The sequence below is a fragment of the Chinchilla lanigera genome, unplaced genomic scaffold (assembly GCF_000276665.1).
Source record: "Chinchilla lanigera isolate Chin_1 unplaced genomic scaffold, ChiLan1.0 scaffold00090, whole genome shotgun sequence".
In the NCBI taxonomy this organism is placed as follows: domain Eukaryota; kingdom Metazoa; phylum Chordata; class Mammalia; order Rodentia; family Chinchillidae; genus Chinchilla; species Chinchilla lanigera.
Window position 1 is genome coordinate 2,211,441 of NW_004955491.1, and position 18,374 is coordinate 2,229,814.

At 35.6% G+C, this 18,374-nt stretch overlaps 1 protein-coding gene across 1 annotated transcript in view; it reads left to right on the forward strand.

The window, feature by feature from the left end:
* Cntnap2 (contactin associated protein-like 2) overlaps nucleotides 1-18,374 on the forward strand; it is a 1,999,509-nt gene that overhangs the window by 228,439 nt on the left and 1,752,696 nt on the right. The window lies entirely within an intron of this gene.

Here is an 18,374-nt window from a genome sequence, read left to right on the forward strand (position 1 = left end):
ACTGCTGTTTCTTCCTATTAACTACATGCCTAAGTATCTAATGTTAGGTTACTTTCACTCTTGTTATTTACTCTTCAAATGTGTCAGATACTTTTAAGTATGAGTTATATACTGATGAACACAGATGCATATCCCTGGCTCTAATTTTATCCCCAGTCACTTGGGAACACAGGACTAACTGTGTGCCTGATAGTTCCACTGTATGGTTGAATAAGAATCAGAAATATTAATGTGGAGCATAAGACTAATTTTGTCATCAAGATACCTAAGTGTGAGCCTATCAAACCCACATGCATCCTCTAGCATATTTCTATTGATGAATTATTAATTTTAATTTTATGAGTTTTATTATATTAAACATTGAGTACTGAGCAGGAAACAAATAACAAAAATAAAGTATTGAGTTTTTAATATTTATTGAGTGTTTATAAAAAAACCATCAAAATTTTCAACATTGATTGGCTTTTGGTGTACAAAGTCTAAAACAACCATCAGAAATAAATTCCTTTCTAAACTACAACGAAGGAGTGTTCTACTGTATTGTACAACAAGCACTTAACAGGGAAATAAAATGTCAATAAAATAAAATATCAAATATGTAATGAATGCTTAGAATATCTATTCAACATTTTTACATCAGCTGTTTACTTTCTTATAAAATCTAAAAGATATCACCAAAAGTAAAAATCTAGGTGAACTACAATGTAAACACAAACAAAAGTCTACCACAGAAACAAGCTTTACTTCAGCTGTCATACCCAAGGCAGTCTTCACCCATGACAACTGGATGTTCCATGCACAAGTGTAGCTTACATGGATACCACATATGTTTTGTTTTCCTGTACTTTCTTGTAGGGCACAGTTGACATATTTTGATTTTCCTATTGTTGTAGTAGGTCTTTGTGACACTTTGCCTGCCTGTCCACCTGTCACTCCACCAGTATGCTCCTGGAAAGAAACATTTTGGTTTTAGTCTGTTGTAGATGATCTCTAATGACCTCCAGTTCTGATCCTCTAAGAAAATTTCTCTGTGATATTTTGCACTTATTACTTTCTTTGTAAACTATCAAACTTTTTATGCCATGCATGTTTAGGATTGAGTAAAACATGATCATTGGCCAATATTTTGTGTTTCAGGTGACGTCACAGTTGCTGCATAACTCATTATGATTGTTTTTGTTGTGGGAAACTGTGTGGGTTTGCCTATCAATATTTCCATCATGGTGAAATGTTATCATTACCATACCAATTTGCTTTTCGTTGCTATATATGAGGTCATTGTAAATCTTTCTGAATCCAATGAATATAGTATATAATTCTCTGTTTTGAAATGGCAACATTTCATTTGCAATTTCTGCTTTGTTCCTGTGTACAGTTCCTGTACTGGTGAACTTGTGATCTGCTACCAAACCTAACACAAATTGAAAACTAGTAAACCAATTGTCAAAGGTCATATTCTGATTAGTTTGGTAGGTGGCAGCAAATCTGTTCATGATGTGATTCAGTTTATTAGTAGATGAATAAGTACCTGATGGTGGAGTTCCAAGATAAATGTCTAAACTGAAAGAATAATAAGTATTTGTATCTACAAAGGCATTCATTTTTACGTCACATTTTGACCCACTTCTTTTCCATAAGTCTTTTACTTTCCTGTGATTTCCATGAGAAATCCCTGCTAAGTATAACAGACAGATGAATGGTATCCATTCAGCTAGTGAAGTGTCATAATAAATACAGTTTTGGATATGGCTACTGGTTCATGCAGAACACTTTACTTGCATTTCAGACTTTTGTGTATTTCACAGCATCTTGTAACATTTAATCTGTCACAATTTCTAACATTGAATGGCAGTGCTGGCATTATTTCCAATAAATTTCACCCATATCAAGATCCTCACCATATTTTCAGACCTAGTTTTAATACTAGATTGTCCCATTTGATTGCATGGCCATTTTGTAACAGTTATATTTGTCAAATACATACTCATATTGATGTTTTCTTTGTCAGCTCAATCAGGGTCTGCATTTCCCATGTCTGTATCAGTGGATTCTTATTCCATTTCACTGTCAAAGGAACTTTGGCTCACATGAGCAATACCAAAATCATCAGCAACATCATCATCACCATCATCATTATCATCATCCACTCACACCACTCTTCTGTTATGAAAGCATGTATTTTACCATAATGGATCATCTTCATTGCTCACACATGAGTAATCTGATGACTCACTTTCCATATCTTGCAAATCTGGTTTTTCATGTGCTATTGTACTGAACTGGGTTACTTCTATGAGAAAAAGCAAAACAAAACTTTTTTTTAAACAAATCCTGGACTGGCATGGGTCTATTGGACCCTCTGTGATGCTCAGGTAAAGGTAAACATACTCCAAACCAGTTAGAGGAAGGATAAAGGTGGGTTACAATCCTGTTTTGACAAATTTGCACACATGCACACTCCTTGCCTTTCATCATACTAAGTGGTAAACACATGGACTGATTTCTGTATCCCTCAGGGAAAGTTACTGAGATGCACACCTGGCCACTATTACACTAAAGTACAATTTTCCAGTAGAAAAGTAAGGGATGGGTCCACTGAACCCATTTTACTTTTAATATAATTTTATTCCAGACTGAGCCTAGTCCTTAGACAACAGGTGCTTCAGGAATATTTATAACAGAGTAATATGGAAGATAATATGGGTAACAACAGATAACCAATAGCTATAGATATAGAAGCAGAACACACACAATGATAAAACCTCTAGACAAAGTGCAGTGATGTTAAAATGCATTTTATGTTCTTGTTTGTGAGATCAGAAGCTACTGATATTTAGGTCTCATCCAAAATTTTGGCTTCACTGGTTTGAAGTGCTACTTCTTGAAAAGCTCCCCAAGGTAATACTAACAGGTAAGGAAGCATTCCCTCTAATGTTCCTGTTGATGATGGTGATCAACAATAATATGGACATTAATCACCTTCTCAATGCTATTGTTTTTTACATGTTACCTTATTTCATCTGTACAATTATGTCAAGTAGATATAACTGTCATTTTTATTAAAAAAACTAAGGCAAAATAAAGGTATACAACATCTTCATATTAATCAATTTATACATTTTGAATCCAATATTTTATCTAGGACTACGTAATTTCAAGCTATTAAGTGATGAATGCAAACTTGGTATAAGCAACCATAGTTTTGTTTAACATTGTTTCAAACAAAATTCTCAGTTAAGTGGTGGAAAATAAAGGACTCAAATATGCCAAATGTTCCAAGGATGTCCAAGGATGAAAATATTATGTCAGCATCACCAAAGTAAAGGTAATTTTCCTTTTAGGGAAATCATGAAAAGGGTGAAAGTGGAGAGAGAGAGGAAGACAGAGAGAGAGAGAAGAGCAGATCTTGGGTCAATGCAGTGGCTCCACAAGCTTTTGCTAGAGAAGCCACTCAGTATATGAATGTGAAGGTGGTTACCAGCAAGTGAAATGGGGGAAAGACTTTGGTCATGTACTCATACTCTCGCTACAATTCTAGAGATAATGTGGAAAAGTTAAATCAAAAGAGTAAAGGGGCAATCTTCAAGTGGAGATGAGACTGTAAAATCCACTACTGCTTAGATTATTTAACCAATCGTGATTTATTCCTTTTCTTTTTGTTAGACTTCCTGAAAAATTTTACAGAAAATGAAGTTCATCCTAACGTACTTCTGTTTTCACTTTTCACATGCTAGGAGAAGAAATAATATTGACATTGGCTTTTCTGACATTACTTACTCACCAAAGAAGCCTCTTCAGTCATTTTCTACTCTGCAACAACATCTTCTGAGGGACATTTGAGATCCTTCCTTCCATAGGGAGTTTGGGACTAAAATCTGGGTCACATCTTGATATTCTGACTAAAATTAAAAATTACCATGAGTAGTCAGCCTGGAATGGGAAACACTTTCATAATAGGATTTCTTTTTGGCTTTTAATATTAGCTAAGCATTTGTTTCCTACCAAATAATCAACACTTACAAAGCTTGAAGTTATAAATGCAAGCTGCTTTTAAATTATGTACATATTTTCTGCAATTTTTGTTTTTCTAGAACATGGAAATGCATTCTCCTTCCTTTGCAGGTAAATTAAAAACAGCTGAATATATTGAACTTAATGTGTTTTCTGAGAATGCTGACTTCTTGAACGAGAATGAAAAATACTAAATTTGGGCTTGGAAAATATTGAGACCATTCAGTCTTATAACGATTTTGCTTTTTAACTAAGCATATCTCTCTATACTGCAAAAATGCTCTTAAATTGCCTACAGCTATCATTAAAAGGTAATAGTGCAATACACTTAATTACTGTTTAGTAGTGCTTTTCATTTGAGCATCAAAGTATTTGTAGAGAGGTTATATATCATAATTCTGTGAATTGCTCAACTAAAAATGAGGCAGAGAAAGAACTGTTAAGTGATAACTGCATAACTAAACATGGTGTTTTTCCTAAAACTACTTGACATCAGCTTCTCTGGAAAAATGTCAGATTTGCAATATTGACATTGAAATCATCTCTAACTTTATTTTTTCTTTATTTTTGGTCAATTACCAAAGACTTTAAAAAATGATTTGGTCATCAATCATAGCACCAGCTCTTATTTTTAACATCATAAAACATCTCTAGCATATTCAATACACAAAGTATATGCCAATTTTTTCAGTGAATTTTTTTACATCTCTCTTTTATATACAGTATAGTGACAAACAGTTCAATATTGTTCTTCATTGGCATTATTTCTCATTGCATTTATATATGTGTATGTCATTAATTTCAAAGAGAAGTGTGAAAATAACTTTAGCTTTTTGTCATCTATGCTCCTATATATTCCCTTCCCACAATAAGCCTGGACCTGACAGAGATTTATTGCCCCTGAGTCAGCTGCTAACTTGTCAGAATCAGAGACTTGAGCTCTTTCATGCTGCAACGTGCTTTGATCACTGACCTGAGTTTGCCGATGGAAAATATCATATCTGATATGTTTTCTTTTCAAACTCACAAGCAAACCCAAGTTTAAGAAGAGTAGGCATCTTATTGAAATAGTGTTAAAATAACATTAAAGCAGTAATCAAAAGATATTAGTTTATTTTTTTATTTTTGCTCAGTTTGCTAAGACCTAGAGAAAGACCATTTAATTTAAAGTCTCAATTGAGCCACTTACCAGACATATAACACGGAGCAAATTACTTAAATGCTCTGATGATTCCTTCATTTGTAAATTGGTTATAATAGTATGAACATCACAGGGTTTTTAGGAGGAATTAAATGGATTGTTACTTTATCAGGTTCAGAATACTATGTGGTATTTCTAAGCTTATACAAATATTTGTCAAATAAATATCTTCTACCTCCATCCTTCTTTGATCAACTTTTATCCCTCCAGGAAGAACATTTCTTTGCGATGTGCGGACTGTTAATAGAAGAGTTATGGTTAGATCCCTGCAGGTGTCCTTTTGTATGTTTTGTAAACATCAAGAGACTTTTCTGGACATCTGAAGTAAGATGTCAGATTATGCTTGTTAGGGACTCGCAGCAATTTAATGTGTGGAATAAAGGGCAAACTGAAGGAATGAGAACCAGAGGTCTGTGGATACACTTGGGAACTGATGGATGTCACCCAGACTCTCAACTGTTTGTAGCCTTTACTTTTCTGAGTCAAGCACAGAGGGAAAGCCAGGAAGAACAGTGCATTGAGATGAAAGGGCTGAAACAACTTTGAGATGTAGGTCAGTCAAAGGGAAAAAAGTAAGCCTGTAGCGGGAACCCACCCTACTTTCTGAGTATTTCCCTATTCTACTCATTCCTGCTTACTGCTTAATAAGGAATTTTTCTTGAAAATCAAGCAATTCTAACTTTTTTGAAAATTTTATTAGTGTCCACTAGACTACATCAACATTACTATCAAAGACATTGGGTAGTTGCTCTTCAGAATACACACATTACTCTGCAGGAAGCTCCATCTAGAAATTTAACAAATAAAATAGATAAGATTTAAGGACACTGAGGCTATTGTGCTATGGAAATGCGTACAGCTTTCTAAAAAGAATAAGTTATCCAATAAACTAGCTATTGAGATTAGCAATGCAAGCTTTACATTAGGCTCTGCTTAAATAAGTTTAGCAGTTCTCATTAGCCTAGTAAACTGCATTTAGATATTTTTCAGATCTATCCTGCCAGCAATTGCAATAAGCCTAGAAAGATACTTTTACAATCGACCAGAGCTAGATGAAAAATATTTTTAAAAATAATTGTGGAAAATCATAGGTAAAGAATTTGGAACAACTGTATAAAATTTTTGGAAGGTAAAAAGCTCTCAGTGATTTCCCTTTCCCTGATAATTTTCTCCAAAATTCATTTTCACGCTTTTGAAAACTCTTCGTAGCTGTAAGGACATCTAGCTGTTGTTTTCCCTAAACTCACTGATTATTTGGAGAAATAAAAACAAGAAAAATGGGCAGGTAGTCATTTCATGTTATAAAAGAGGTTGATGCGCTTTATTCTGCAATACAGAAATCATGCCACACTGCACGCCACGTTTGACAAAGTCATCAGTAGGTTACTTAGACTAATTTGGTGTTACTGAGACCTGCTCACATATGTTCATCCCACCAATAAAGCCAGTTATTAAAGAAGTATGAACTTGCATAGCTTTTTGGCATTATCATTTCTATGTAGTTTGATACATATGTAGTAAGTGCTGTGGAAAAATGGGAGGAGTCCAAGTAAGAATCATACAGGCAAGTTTCAACTTCAATTTTGATGAAAATTAACTCGCTGGAAAATTTGACTCACCTTCTTGCATCTAGATGTTATGTATGTAGTGAAGAATTCAGTACATGTTCTTGAATAGCCTATGCTTTAAAAAGCATAGGATATTAGTTGAAGTAGGTTCATTTTTGTTTACGACATACATGAACAAGGTCTATCAAACTTTTAGTTTCAGATCCCTCCTTGACATAGTGACTTCATTAGCTCAACGTAGGCATTCAACATCACGTTTCTTTTACTTTTAGTTTCTTGAGGATCTTCCATACATATTTACACAGCTGTTGCATTAATTTACATTTTCACTAGCAATATGTGTAAACATCATCTACACTTCCACATTTATTGCAGCACCACTTACAAGATCCAGGAAATTGAAATTACCTAAGAAAATATGATGTACCCACACAATGGAATGCTATATATTCATTTTGCCAAGGAAGGAGTCCTGTTGTTTGTAATAAAGTGGGTAGACCTGGGAGTCACTATGTTAAGTGAAGTCAGTCAGCCAGAAAAGACAAATAGTGCATGATGTCTTGTGCCAATCTAAGAAAGTTGGTCTTGGACAAGTTCAGAATACAATAGTGGAGACCAAAGGCCGGTGAGAGTAGGGAAGCAAAAAGGGAGGGAAATGGGTACTACGTTTTAGTTCTCAAGGTGACAAGTTCTGCTGGAGAGTAGGGTAATTATAGATATCATTGTACTGTACATTTGAAGAAATAGCTCACTAGAGAAAAAGAGTTCTGAAAGCCTTAACCATAAAGAAATAAGAAACATCAGACTAGATAAACCTTTACCATGAATTGAGCAGTGAACAATGTATGTTTCAGAAAATCATTGCGAGTCTGTAGAAAAATATGCAAAGAAATATATCAGAAAACAATGCAAATATGATATGGAAATTTAATTATGTGCTCCTTGCTTCAGGATAATTAGCATTTAATGTCATTCTAAATCTACTCATACTGTTAGAGGTATTGCAGTCTAGAAATTATTTCTGCTTATTGAAATATAAAGCTCAATGAAGCACAAGATTCTTAGATGGAGACATTTAATCACACAGTGAAGACATATGGTACATTATGAAATGAGATGTATAAATCAAGCTTAAAGTCTAAAATTTGGTGCTTTTAGTCCTTTCTGATTCATCAAAGACAATAAATATTTATTAATGTAATTGTAAGTTATGGTTTCTGATATAAAAATTTAAAAGTTCAGTCCTTCTTATAAATATTCAACATATAAATAGTTGAAAATTTGCACATAAATCAAGAAGTCTATATTTTTCATGTGTTTTTAAATCTATTATCACTGCAAATTCCTACATAGAAAAAGATGTTTTTTGTTGATTTATTATTAGAAACATACTCCTAATGACAGATAACTATGCATAACAGTAAAAAAAATTGTACATGTGATATTTCCTCATTTAAGAAACTGAATAGGGTTTAAAAGTAGAGATTATTCTTTTTCTCCTGTAGTTTACTTCTGACATTTTGGCATTTGACCGTGCTAATCTGTTTCAAATATACTGAAACAGAAAAATTTTAGTCCCCCTACCATAATCTTATCACACCTAAGGAGTTTGTTTATTTTCCTAATTGACAATACTAGTCTCTGGGAGTATGAAATCTGATCATTGTGTTCACTATTCATTAACCAGTATTTAGAACAAGCCAGAAATGTCGTGGGCCTTCAGTACACTGCTGACTGAAAAAGTCCTCCTCTCTACAAACCCTGGATCAGAAACACTAAAAGGGAAGTAGCTCAGGGTACACTAACTAAACTGAGGGGAACATTCATTATCACTACTTGTGCTGTAAGCGTACACTGTATCAGATCACCACATTTCATTTTTCTATTTCTAGGCTTCCTTTCAGCTCAAAAATTTCTTTCATCCCAATCGTATCAACTGTCCATGTCTTCTATTTCTTGTAGTCTTGTTGCTCTTTCAGGGCTAGAAAAGGATTCACAGGGCTTAATGAGGGGTTAAAATGAGTTCTCCACCCTATTTCAGTATTTCCACTTGTAGGGAATCAAGTGTTTGGATATTCCCGCCTGTAAGAATGATCTTGGCTTTAAAACTGATAACAACAAAAACCCAGGGAAGAAATATCTCACTCAAGCTAGACCTGTGAAAGTTTGTTTGGAACTCATCCAAGAACAGCTTGTGTGCTTCGTGCCTCAGACTGAAGTATAATCATTTCAAAGCATGGAACAAAATCAAGACAATGCAGTTTCCAGTCTAATTATCTGCTTTCTAACTTAATTTGAGCCAGATGTGTTTGGCCTTGTCTTTTGCCCTCTGCTGAAAATTGGGAATATTTTCACTTTTATGCTTTCCTCCAAGCAGTAGTTCCACTGGTTACTGGTCCCTTGGGATTTGAGAACAACTTATTCCCTCATCACAGGAGAGTTAAACATCATTTTATTTCTGCTGCAAAAAATATATCTTCTAAAATGCTTTCATCAGTGAGCTCCACTTTGTGCTCCCCTGGATGTGGTTTCTAAGTAAGCTGCTACTGTATTTCAGCTCTCTAAAAGACAGAAAGGAAAGACAAAAACGATTTTATACAAGTAAATGATCTAGTTTTTATTAAATTTCATTTTTATCAACATATCACATGGAGATGGCTTAAAAATCAAGTCTCATGTTAGTAGTACAGCCAGTGTTGCAACAAAAAAAGCGGACTCTGCCTCTTCCTTCCCCCAAAAGCTATTTCCTGCTCCCAGGATAATAACTTTCATCTTCTTGCTTGTTTTTTGCGTATTTGTTTTCCTTCATATTTATACCAGTTAACAGGGAGTTTTATAAGCATTCCTCAAGGGTTATATTTCATACATCATTTTACTTCATCACCAATGCCTCCTCCAATTCATCCATCCTCTTTGCCATTTTTTGTTATATATATATATATGAGAGTTAAATATTTAACTATTCATGTTTTTTACTACATAGCTACTATTTAAAGTTTAACCACAGGGGGCTGGGGATTTAGCTCAGCGGCAAAGCGCCTGCCTGGCAAGCGCAAGGTCGTGAGTTCGGTTCCCGGCACCGGAGAAAAACCAAAACCAAAAAAAATAAATAAATAAATAAAATAAAGTTTAACCACAAAGCATTGATTTTTTCCCAAAATATCCAGCAAAATAACAAAATGCTCCCAAGAATAAGGTTCATAAATGTTCCAATCTTGTATTTTTTTTTATTTTTTATTAGTGTACATTTACAGTCTGGGTTATGGACTACTCCCCATTTGGGCTCCAGTTGCCCAGCCCTAATTCCATTTGCCATCCCCCAACTGGAGGGTGAATGCCGCTGATTCACAGAGACAAGAGGTGCCAGGACAACTGTAGTTTCCACTCCCTGCCCCTAAGATATACCTCAAAGTCAAGGCTGTGTGCACATTTGCTCATAAGGAAGGTAGAATTGAGAGCAGTGCTTTGCAGGCTACATTTACAGTCCTGGATATTTGAGAATAATAATTGCGTGGCTGTTTTTCTCATTTTCTCAAAGGGAGCTTTGGGGGACCTTTATACTTTCTCAATTTTAATACCAGAAAAAGGTGCATAAACAACACAGCTACAGGAGGAGTTAGTCTATCCAAAACAATGGAAAAGACTGGAGCAGGTATAGAAGAGCCTTGCTTCCTCACAGCCTGCTCAACTGCCTCCTGCCTTTCTCCTTCTTCTTTCCCTCCCTTCCTGCTCTCTCCCTGTCTCTGTCTCTCTGTGTCTTTTTGTCTCTGTGTCTCTCTCTGCCTCTCTGTCTCTGTCTCTGTCTCTCTCTTTCTTCTCCAGTTCCTGTGGATTCATAGGCCTTGGAAGAGAATGCCACCTTAGAAGAGAATGCCAGTGTTTCTAGGAATTCATCATCTTGAAAGAACATAGGGTTAAATTCATGAAACAATCTGTTTTCTTGTTGTGTTCTTCCTTATCTCTTAAGAGTTAACTGCGTACGACCTACATAGAATGCTCAAAAGACAGTGCGTGACCCCTGTGAACACTACAGACTTCGTGTTTTCATCAGGCGGCAGCCAACTATCTTTTATTATTGACAATAAGATTCCACTTGTTTTAGTATTTTTAATTTTGGTCAAAGACCTACTGGCTTCCTGAGAAAGAATGTGTAGGAGACAGAATTTTGAGAATTGCATATCAAAAGAATACGGGAAGATATCTTTGCCTTCAATTAACTTATTTAGAAATCTAAGAGAGCTACAGTTTTTCCTCAGGATGCTGAGGAGATTTATCCTACTTTTGTGTTATTTTATTTATTTATTTATTATTTATTTATTTTTTATTTTTTTCCCCTGGTACCGGGTGTTATGGTTGATACATTGTGTCAACTTGGGGAGTCTAGAGGTTTGGCTAAGTGACTCAGCAGGAAGCCAGGGTGTTTACTTTGTATACATCCTGAGCCTGTGGAAGAGGAGGGCACGGAGATTATGTGAGAGCTACACACCCCTTAGGTGGGGGTAGCCTGTTTACAAAGTAAGGCAGGGAAAGAAGCTGCTTGCCGCCATTCCTCCGGTTTGCTCAGGCTGTTTGCTGTTCGGCTGCCATTCCCCCTTGCTGTTGTTGCTTTGCTGTCTTCTGCCTCAGAGCCAGCCAAGTATGGACTGAAACCTCCACAAACTGTGAGCCAAATAAACCTTTCCTTCCTTCATTTTGGGCATTGGGTATTTTGTCTCAGCAATGAGAGAAAAGTAACCAAGACACTGGGAATCAAACTCAGGACCTTGCGCTTGCCAGGCAGGTACTGTGCCATTGAGCTAAATCCCCAGCCCCCACATTATTTTATCTTTATGATGCTCTAGTATCCTTTGAGTTTTGATACTTTGTTTTGTTTGTGTGTTCTTTTTTCTCAGTTGCCTGAGAGCTTTGAGTATCTCCTCTTGATACATGATATTTAAGAGCAAGTAGTTGTATATCTTGGTGTAATCCCTCTCAATATGGTGTCAACGGCGCTGATGGAGAGAAACTTCTACAAACAGGAGAATAGTTCCAAATAGGGCTAAAGAGTCGCACTTCAGAAGAACTAGTGAGCCAATGAAATACACAAGTTTTTTTTTTTTTTTTTTTTTTTTTGGTTTTTCTCCAGTACCAGGAACTGAACTCACGACCTTGCGCTTGCCAGGCAGATGCTTTTGCTGCTGAGCTAAATCCCCAGCCCCTATACACAAGTTTTAAATGACAAAATGAAATGAAGCAAAACTGAAATTGTCATCTTTTCAAGTGTAACGGGTCTAACCATGGCAGAAAAACAGCAACCTTTCACGTGATTATCATTGTCACAACGGGGTTGACTTATTTCCGGGCATCAGCATAACAAGAATCAGTCACAAAATTATTTTTATTAGGGAGTTAGTTATGGGAAATACTCAAGAATCAACTAGGACAACCATATTACTTTAGGTTTATCTCAGGATATAAAATGTGTGTGTGTGTGTGTGTATGTTGACTGTACAATGGAGTTTAGACATCTGAAGCAAGACAGTGTCCTTTTCTGCTTCAAAACTATATGCAGATTTTTTCAACTCTAGGAACCTTTTTTTGAGTTATGCTTTGTCAATATTATTCCCAGCATCCTTCTGCTCCTTCCAGGGCTCCTCCATCTACTCTGTACTATTATCTTTCCATCACATTTTCCTTTTCTGTGTTTTTATTAATTTTTCCTGTAATAGAATCAAATTAATTTTAATTTTTCATTTTACCATTAAAGATAATCCATTTTGTTTATGTTAATAACATTTTCTTGTCATTCATTTTCTCTTTGATAGCAGCTATTCTATTTTCACAGATTAATGATTTTCCAATGTCAAAGACTTTTAAAAACCATCTCTTTATTACTTTATGTGTGTGTGTTATGGTTTGTGTCTGGGTGTCCCCCCAAAGCCTCATGCAGTCTTGGGGCAGGCTTTTAGAGTTCGATTGATTATGGGTGTGAGAGCTACACCCGCCCTGGGGTGGATAGTTTGCATATGTAAGGGACAGGCAAAGGGTGCTTGAGGCTATTCCTGGCTTTTGTGCTTGTTGCTTTGCTGTGTTCTGTTGACATGAGCTGTAGCTCTCTGCCATGTGCCAGTCTGCCTTGTAACCTGCCAACTATGAACTAAAACCTCCACAAACTGTAAGCGAAATAAACCTTTCCTTTCTTAATTTTGGGCGTCAGGTATTTTGTCCCAGCAACAAGAGAAAAGTAACCAAGACTCTGTGTGTGTGTGTGTGTGTGTGTGTATGCATGTGCCTGCCATCTTCACTGGTTATTTGGGAGGGTGTAAATTTTTCTTTCTTTTGTCTTTATTTTTACTGTCTGGATGAAACTCAATGCCTTGCTTATGATGGCTGTACCATCAGCACTTATGCCATACATATTTTTTTTAGTTTCTGCCTTTCTTGTTCTTTACTGGCCTCAATGACACCTGCCTTTTGATTTTTAGACTTTTTGAAAAAAAAACAACATTAAAAAGTTTGTTGCCGCCATAACTGTGTGATCAACCCTAATGTCATCCATAAAACCTGCCCTAATGGCCATTCGGTGCTGTGCAAAATGGAGCATGAAACATCACTAAAGTGCGCTGGCTCTAGTTATGAGGAAAATTCAGATAAATTCAACTTGCAGCCAATTCTGCAAAGCGCATGTGCACTGGATTCTTCAAGCAGGCCCGTTGTTAAGTAAATTTTTATAAGGTAGTCTGGTATTGTTCTGGGATTAAGGATCCTGGATAGGCAAACGCAATACTACTTCTTGAGTAATCCTGGGAAAGTGGGTTAAGGAGCGTGATCTGGGTTGTGTAGCTGAGAATCACACCAAGTTTTGCTCGTCTCTCCTCTGCGCTTGCGCAAGGGGAAAGGGTGGCTGTGTGCGGCTCTTGCAGTAAGCACCATCAGCTTTCAGCTGTGCCAAGCTTTTCCCTACGCATACATCTGCGTTTTTCTTTCAGAAAATATCTCATCTATGCTAGTCCCCCTTTTTGTTTATTTTTCTCTGGGGTTTATGCAGTTTTCTTCTCCTAATAATTTTCATGAGCTTGCAAGATGGAGAAAAGATACGTGCTTATGATGAATTGGAATATTGCAGAGAAGCCTAAGAATTGTTTTATGAGTTTAAATTATTCTCTATAGACCAAGCTTTGGTCAAATATATTGATGACACTTTTAAGTTGATAAGCAATGATCCAATGTCTATCAATTCACTTTTAAGAGATTACAACCAATGTAATTGCCTTTCATTATTTTAGATTGGCAAAATAAAAACACAATAAAAATATTGATCATAGATCTGTTCCTTTTTAAAAGTTTTATTAATACATGTTTGCAGTGCATGGTTACATTTATTGTGGGAAACTGGTACCTGAACACAATAAATCTCAATTCTTTTTTCCTTTCCCCTTCACATCCCAATTTTTCCAGCATCAAATTAATTTATTTATCTTGTAAATACTTATAAAGTTAATTATCATTCATACAAATGAACATACAAATTAACATAAAAATTAATATGCAAAAAACATACAAAGCACACAAGACAATTACTCTAAAATAAGGTACACTTTAAGATACATTGTCTATTCTGGATTACAATGACTTATTTTCTCTCTCTTTTTCCTATTATCTGTCTTTCCTATTACACTTCCTACAATTGAGTTTTTCATATAAGTGAAATCATGCAATATTTAAACTTCTGTATTTAATTTAATTCATTGTACATTATAGTATTAAGGTGGGTCCATTTTCCTATACAAGATTCATTCATCCTTCTTTATTACAAACTAGTATTCCATTATATATAAATATCACAATTTCATTGTACAATCATCTTTCAGTGGACATACAGTTAGCTGCCAAAATGTAGCTGTTATAAATTGTGTTTCTATAAACATGGATATCCATAAATCCCTGTGATCTGATATCTTTAATCCAGGGGGATAGTTGAGTCAAATGGAGCTTCTATTTTTATTTTTTGGAGAATCTCTATACTGATTTTCCATAGTGGTTGTACAGACTTACACTCCCAATAACTGTGAAGAAGGGTTCCTCTTTCCTCACAGCCTCGAGTATTTGTTACTGGTTAATTTCTTAATCGTAAGCATTTCTTTCTGGATTAAGATGGAATCTCAGTGCTGATTGAATTTGGATTGCTTGAATGGCCAGTGGTGTTAAACATTTCTTTCCTATATTTATTGGCTGTTTGCACTTCTTCATCTGAGAAGTGTGAGTTCATCTCAGATGCTTATTTTTGATTAAGTCTTTAAATTTAGGGAGTCTAATTGGTTTTTACTTCATTATATATTCTGTACATTATTCCTTCACCTGAGAAATAGAAATTTTTTTTCATTCTGTACGTTGTCTCTATACTCTGTTGGTGGCTTCCTTTGCTGTGTAGAAGCTCTTTAATTTGATGTGATCCCATTTGTTGATTCTTAGTATTTTTTCTTGTGCATCCAGTATTCTATTCAGAAGGACAACCTATATACCCATGTCTTTAAGTGTTTTACATTTTTTCTTCCGGCAGGTTACCTTAAACAGAGAGAAAACCTCAATATTTTTGAGAAATCATGTGTATTTATTTGATGGAAGTTAAATACTTGTTTATAAGCAAAGTAGAGTACCCTAAAATTTGATAGCTGGGTTAAAGTCTTTTCTTAGAACATATGATAAGCCCTAAGTTTCATTTCTCGCTTACTTTTTATTAATAAAAATTTGGTACATTTTATGAGATTAGTGAGAATTTTAGAAATTACTATAATGTTCACATTAACAAATTTATCATTATCCCTTCATTCCAAAAAGATCATTATTCACTTCATTTCATAAGAAAATAGAGATAGTTTTCAAAGTGAACACATAAGTTGAAGAAAGCAAAAAATATAATCATTTGAAGTATAAAGAGAGATGAATTAAAATATATTATTAACAACTCTGTAAACCTTGGACCAAATCTGAACCTACCTTTACCCTTCTGATAAAAGCTATTCTTGTTTTAAATCAAAACCACAGAGATAGTTATTGGAAATTTCAGATATCTGAAAAATACTAGAAATTGGTGTTAACTTTAGCAATGCTGTGTGTTTTTATTGATGGTGATGGGAAGGGATTTAAAGGTTAATACTTTATTTCCTAGCACAGCATAAGACACCACACAATAGGAATAGTTCTCCCCTTGATTGTAGAACAGTTTCTTAAGAATTACACGAGATTGTATTTTGAGTAACTGCTGTCATCTGCTGGAGAGGGACTGGTTTGGGAATGATTTGGGGAAGGGACTGACTGTGCGGAAGGATTGGAAAAAATGGCCTCAGGCTAGTATTTCCAGTCATCTTCAAATCTTCTTTGGAAAGAGCAGCTCTCAGTACTTATTTGCTTTCAGGCAGAGTTTTGTAAGATATTTGAAGGTTAGTGCAGGAATGGGGAAGAGACCAATATTGCTCTAGACCTATGTTCCCAGAGAAATGACAAACTCCTGAGTTGCTGGACTCCCTCTCAAACTATCTAAGTGGCACTTTCAATTCAATGGGGAGGGAAAAGTTGCTTTTGAAATTATCTGATAGTACATATACGTTTTGGAATTTTCCCATGCAAAGATTTATGTGAGATGTGCAGGAAAACAAATTGTATCTTAAACAGGTAATAGTGAAGGATTTAATTGTTTTTGATTAATGTTTGCATTTCATGTCGAAATTCTTTAGTACCCTTTCTTATTCCCCCTAAAGAAAAATTAGGCAGATATAGTACATACCTGACTTTAACTTTGAGTAATAAGATAAGAAGTAACTAAAACCTCTTGGAAGCAACATTTACAGTGGTTTTGGAAGATATTTCTTTGATGTTAGAGTTCTTCAGAAAGCAAATTTAGTCCAGTTTGATAGTGTCTTTCTTTGTGTTTGTAGGACCACTCAACGGGGAGAATTCCTGGTTCATTTTTATGGCATTTCATGCCCAATTTGCTGACATAACCCTAAGGCTGGTGTCTAGTTACTCTGGGAATTCTCTAATGGAGTTTCCCTAACTCAGTTTGCCCCGGGATGGCCCGGTCTTCTAATAGAGCTGAAAGCTGAATGCAAGAAGTACATTGGCTTAGGTTATTTGTTGTCTCTTAAGATATGCCTTCTTTGAGGCTTTTCTGCACAGATATGGGTAACTGGCATTGCCTTTTAATTGATGCATTATTTTGCTTAGCTTTATGGAAAAGAAATGTCTTTTTTTCTGTATCACTGATACATGAAAATTTACCTAGTGAAATAAGAAAAATTAATAACTATTAAACAGTCACAAGCCTAAGATCATCTTCATTTTTGTCCAGAATGACAATCTGATTGTGAAACACTTGTTTACAAAGGAGCTGAATGTATTGTTAACAGGTATTTTATGACACAGTTGTCAGTCTGTGATTTTGTTCACCTAGATCTTTCCAAAACCTGTTTGCTGTTGTTGCTTTATTCAAAGGAGTCAATAGAGGCATTAGAGTGAATCTGGCCGACCCATTATGGTTTGTGTTGGGAGGGATGAGCTTGAGGCGCAGGGCTGTTACTCCATGAGGGTTACTATGGGCACTTGGATGGCATTTCTTAGAACTGTTAGGTGTAGATAAGCTTATCTAAAATTGCATCAGGAATACCCTAAATGAAGGCAGAAAGTTCAGATATCTGTCATGGAAAGAGAGATGGAATTCAGGGGGACAGGGAGGGAGGCAGGAAGACAATTAAATGCCAGTTTTCGTATATTATACCAGGCATAAAATACATGGAGGATAAGACAAAGCCTAAAAGTTTGTAAGCATTTGGATGTAGTATTATACAGAAATCTTAGTCTATCCCTTATCAACCAATTCAGAGCACAAGATGGATTTCCACATTTCACATAATTAGTTACAGAATCTGCTCTGACCATGAATTCTGTGACACTGTTTCACTTCTTGTTACTCTTTAGACACACACCTCTCTATGTTTGCACAACAGGTATGTGACTAAATAGTTGAAGGGATAAACTAAATGCATTTCCATCCAAAGGTTATTCCTTCTACTTGTTTGTATTTATACCTTATCTCCCACGAATAATAAAATATCTACTACATATGTCAGAAAATATTCTAAGTGGCTTACACATTTAAAATTAGAATAATCACTCCTCATGATGACTTCATCGTACTTTAATCACTTTCATTTTACAGCTAAGAAATCTGAGCGACATAGGCAAGTACTAGGAATCTTTATTACTTTCTAATCATTGTAATGAAATGATTGAAGCAAGATACTTATGAAGAGAAGAGATTTACGTAGCTCACAGATTTGGAGGTTAGAAGTTCAAGGTCAGATGGCACCACTGGTTTAGTCTCTGGAGAGGGCTTGATGGTGGTTGGTGTCATGTTGTAGAAGACTGCATATGGGAAGAAGAATCTCATAGCAAAACAGAATGTCAGAGAGAAAGAGAAAGAGAGAGAGAGAGAGGGAGAAAACCAAGCTTGCACCTTTCATAGCGATGCTTTTGTGAGAGCTATTGACAGGACAAAACTTCATCTCTTTCAAAAGCACATGCCAGAAGCAACATCCCAGAAGCCTTTACCTCATCAC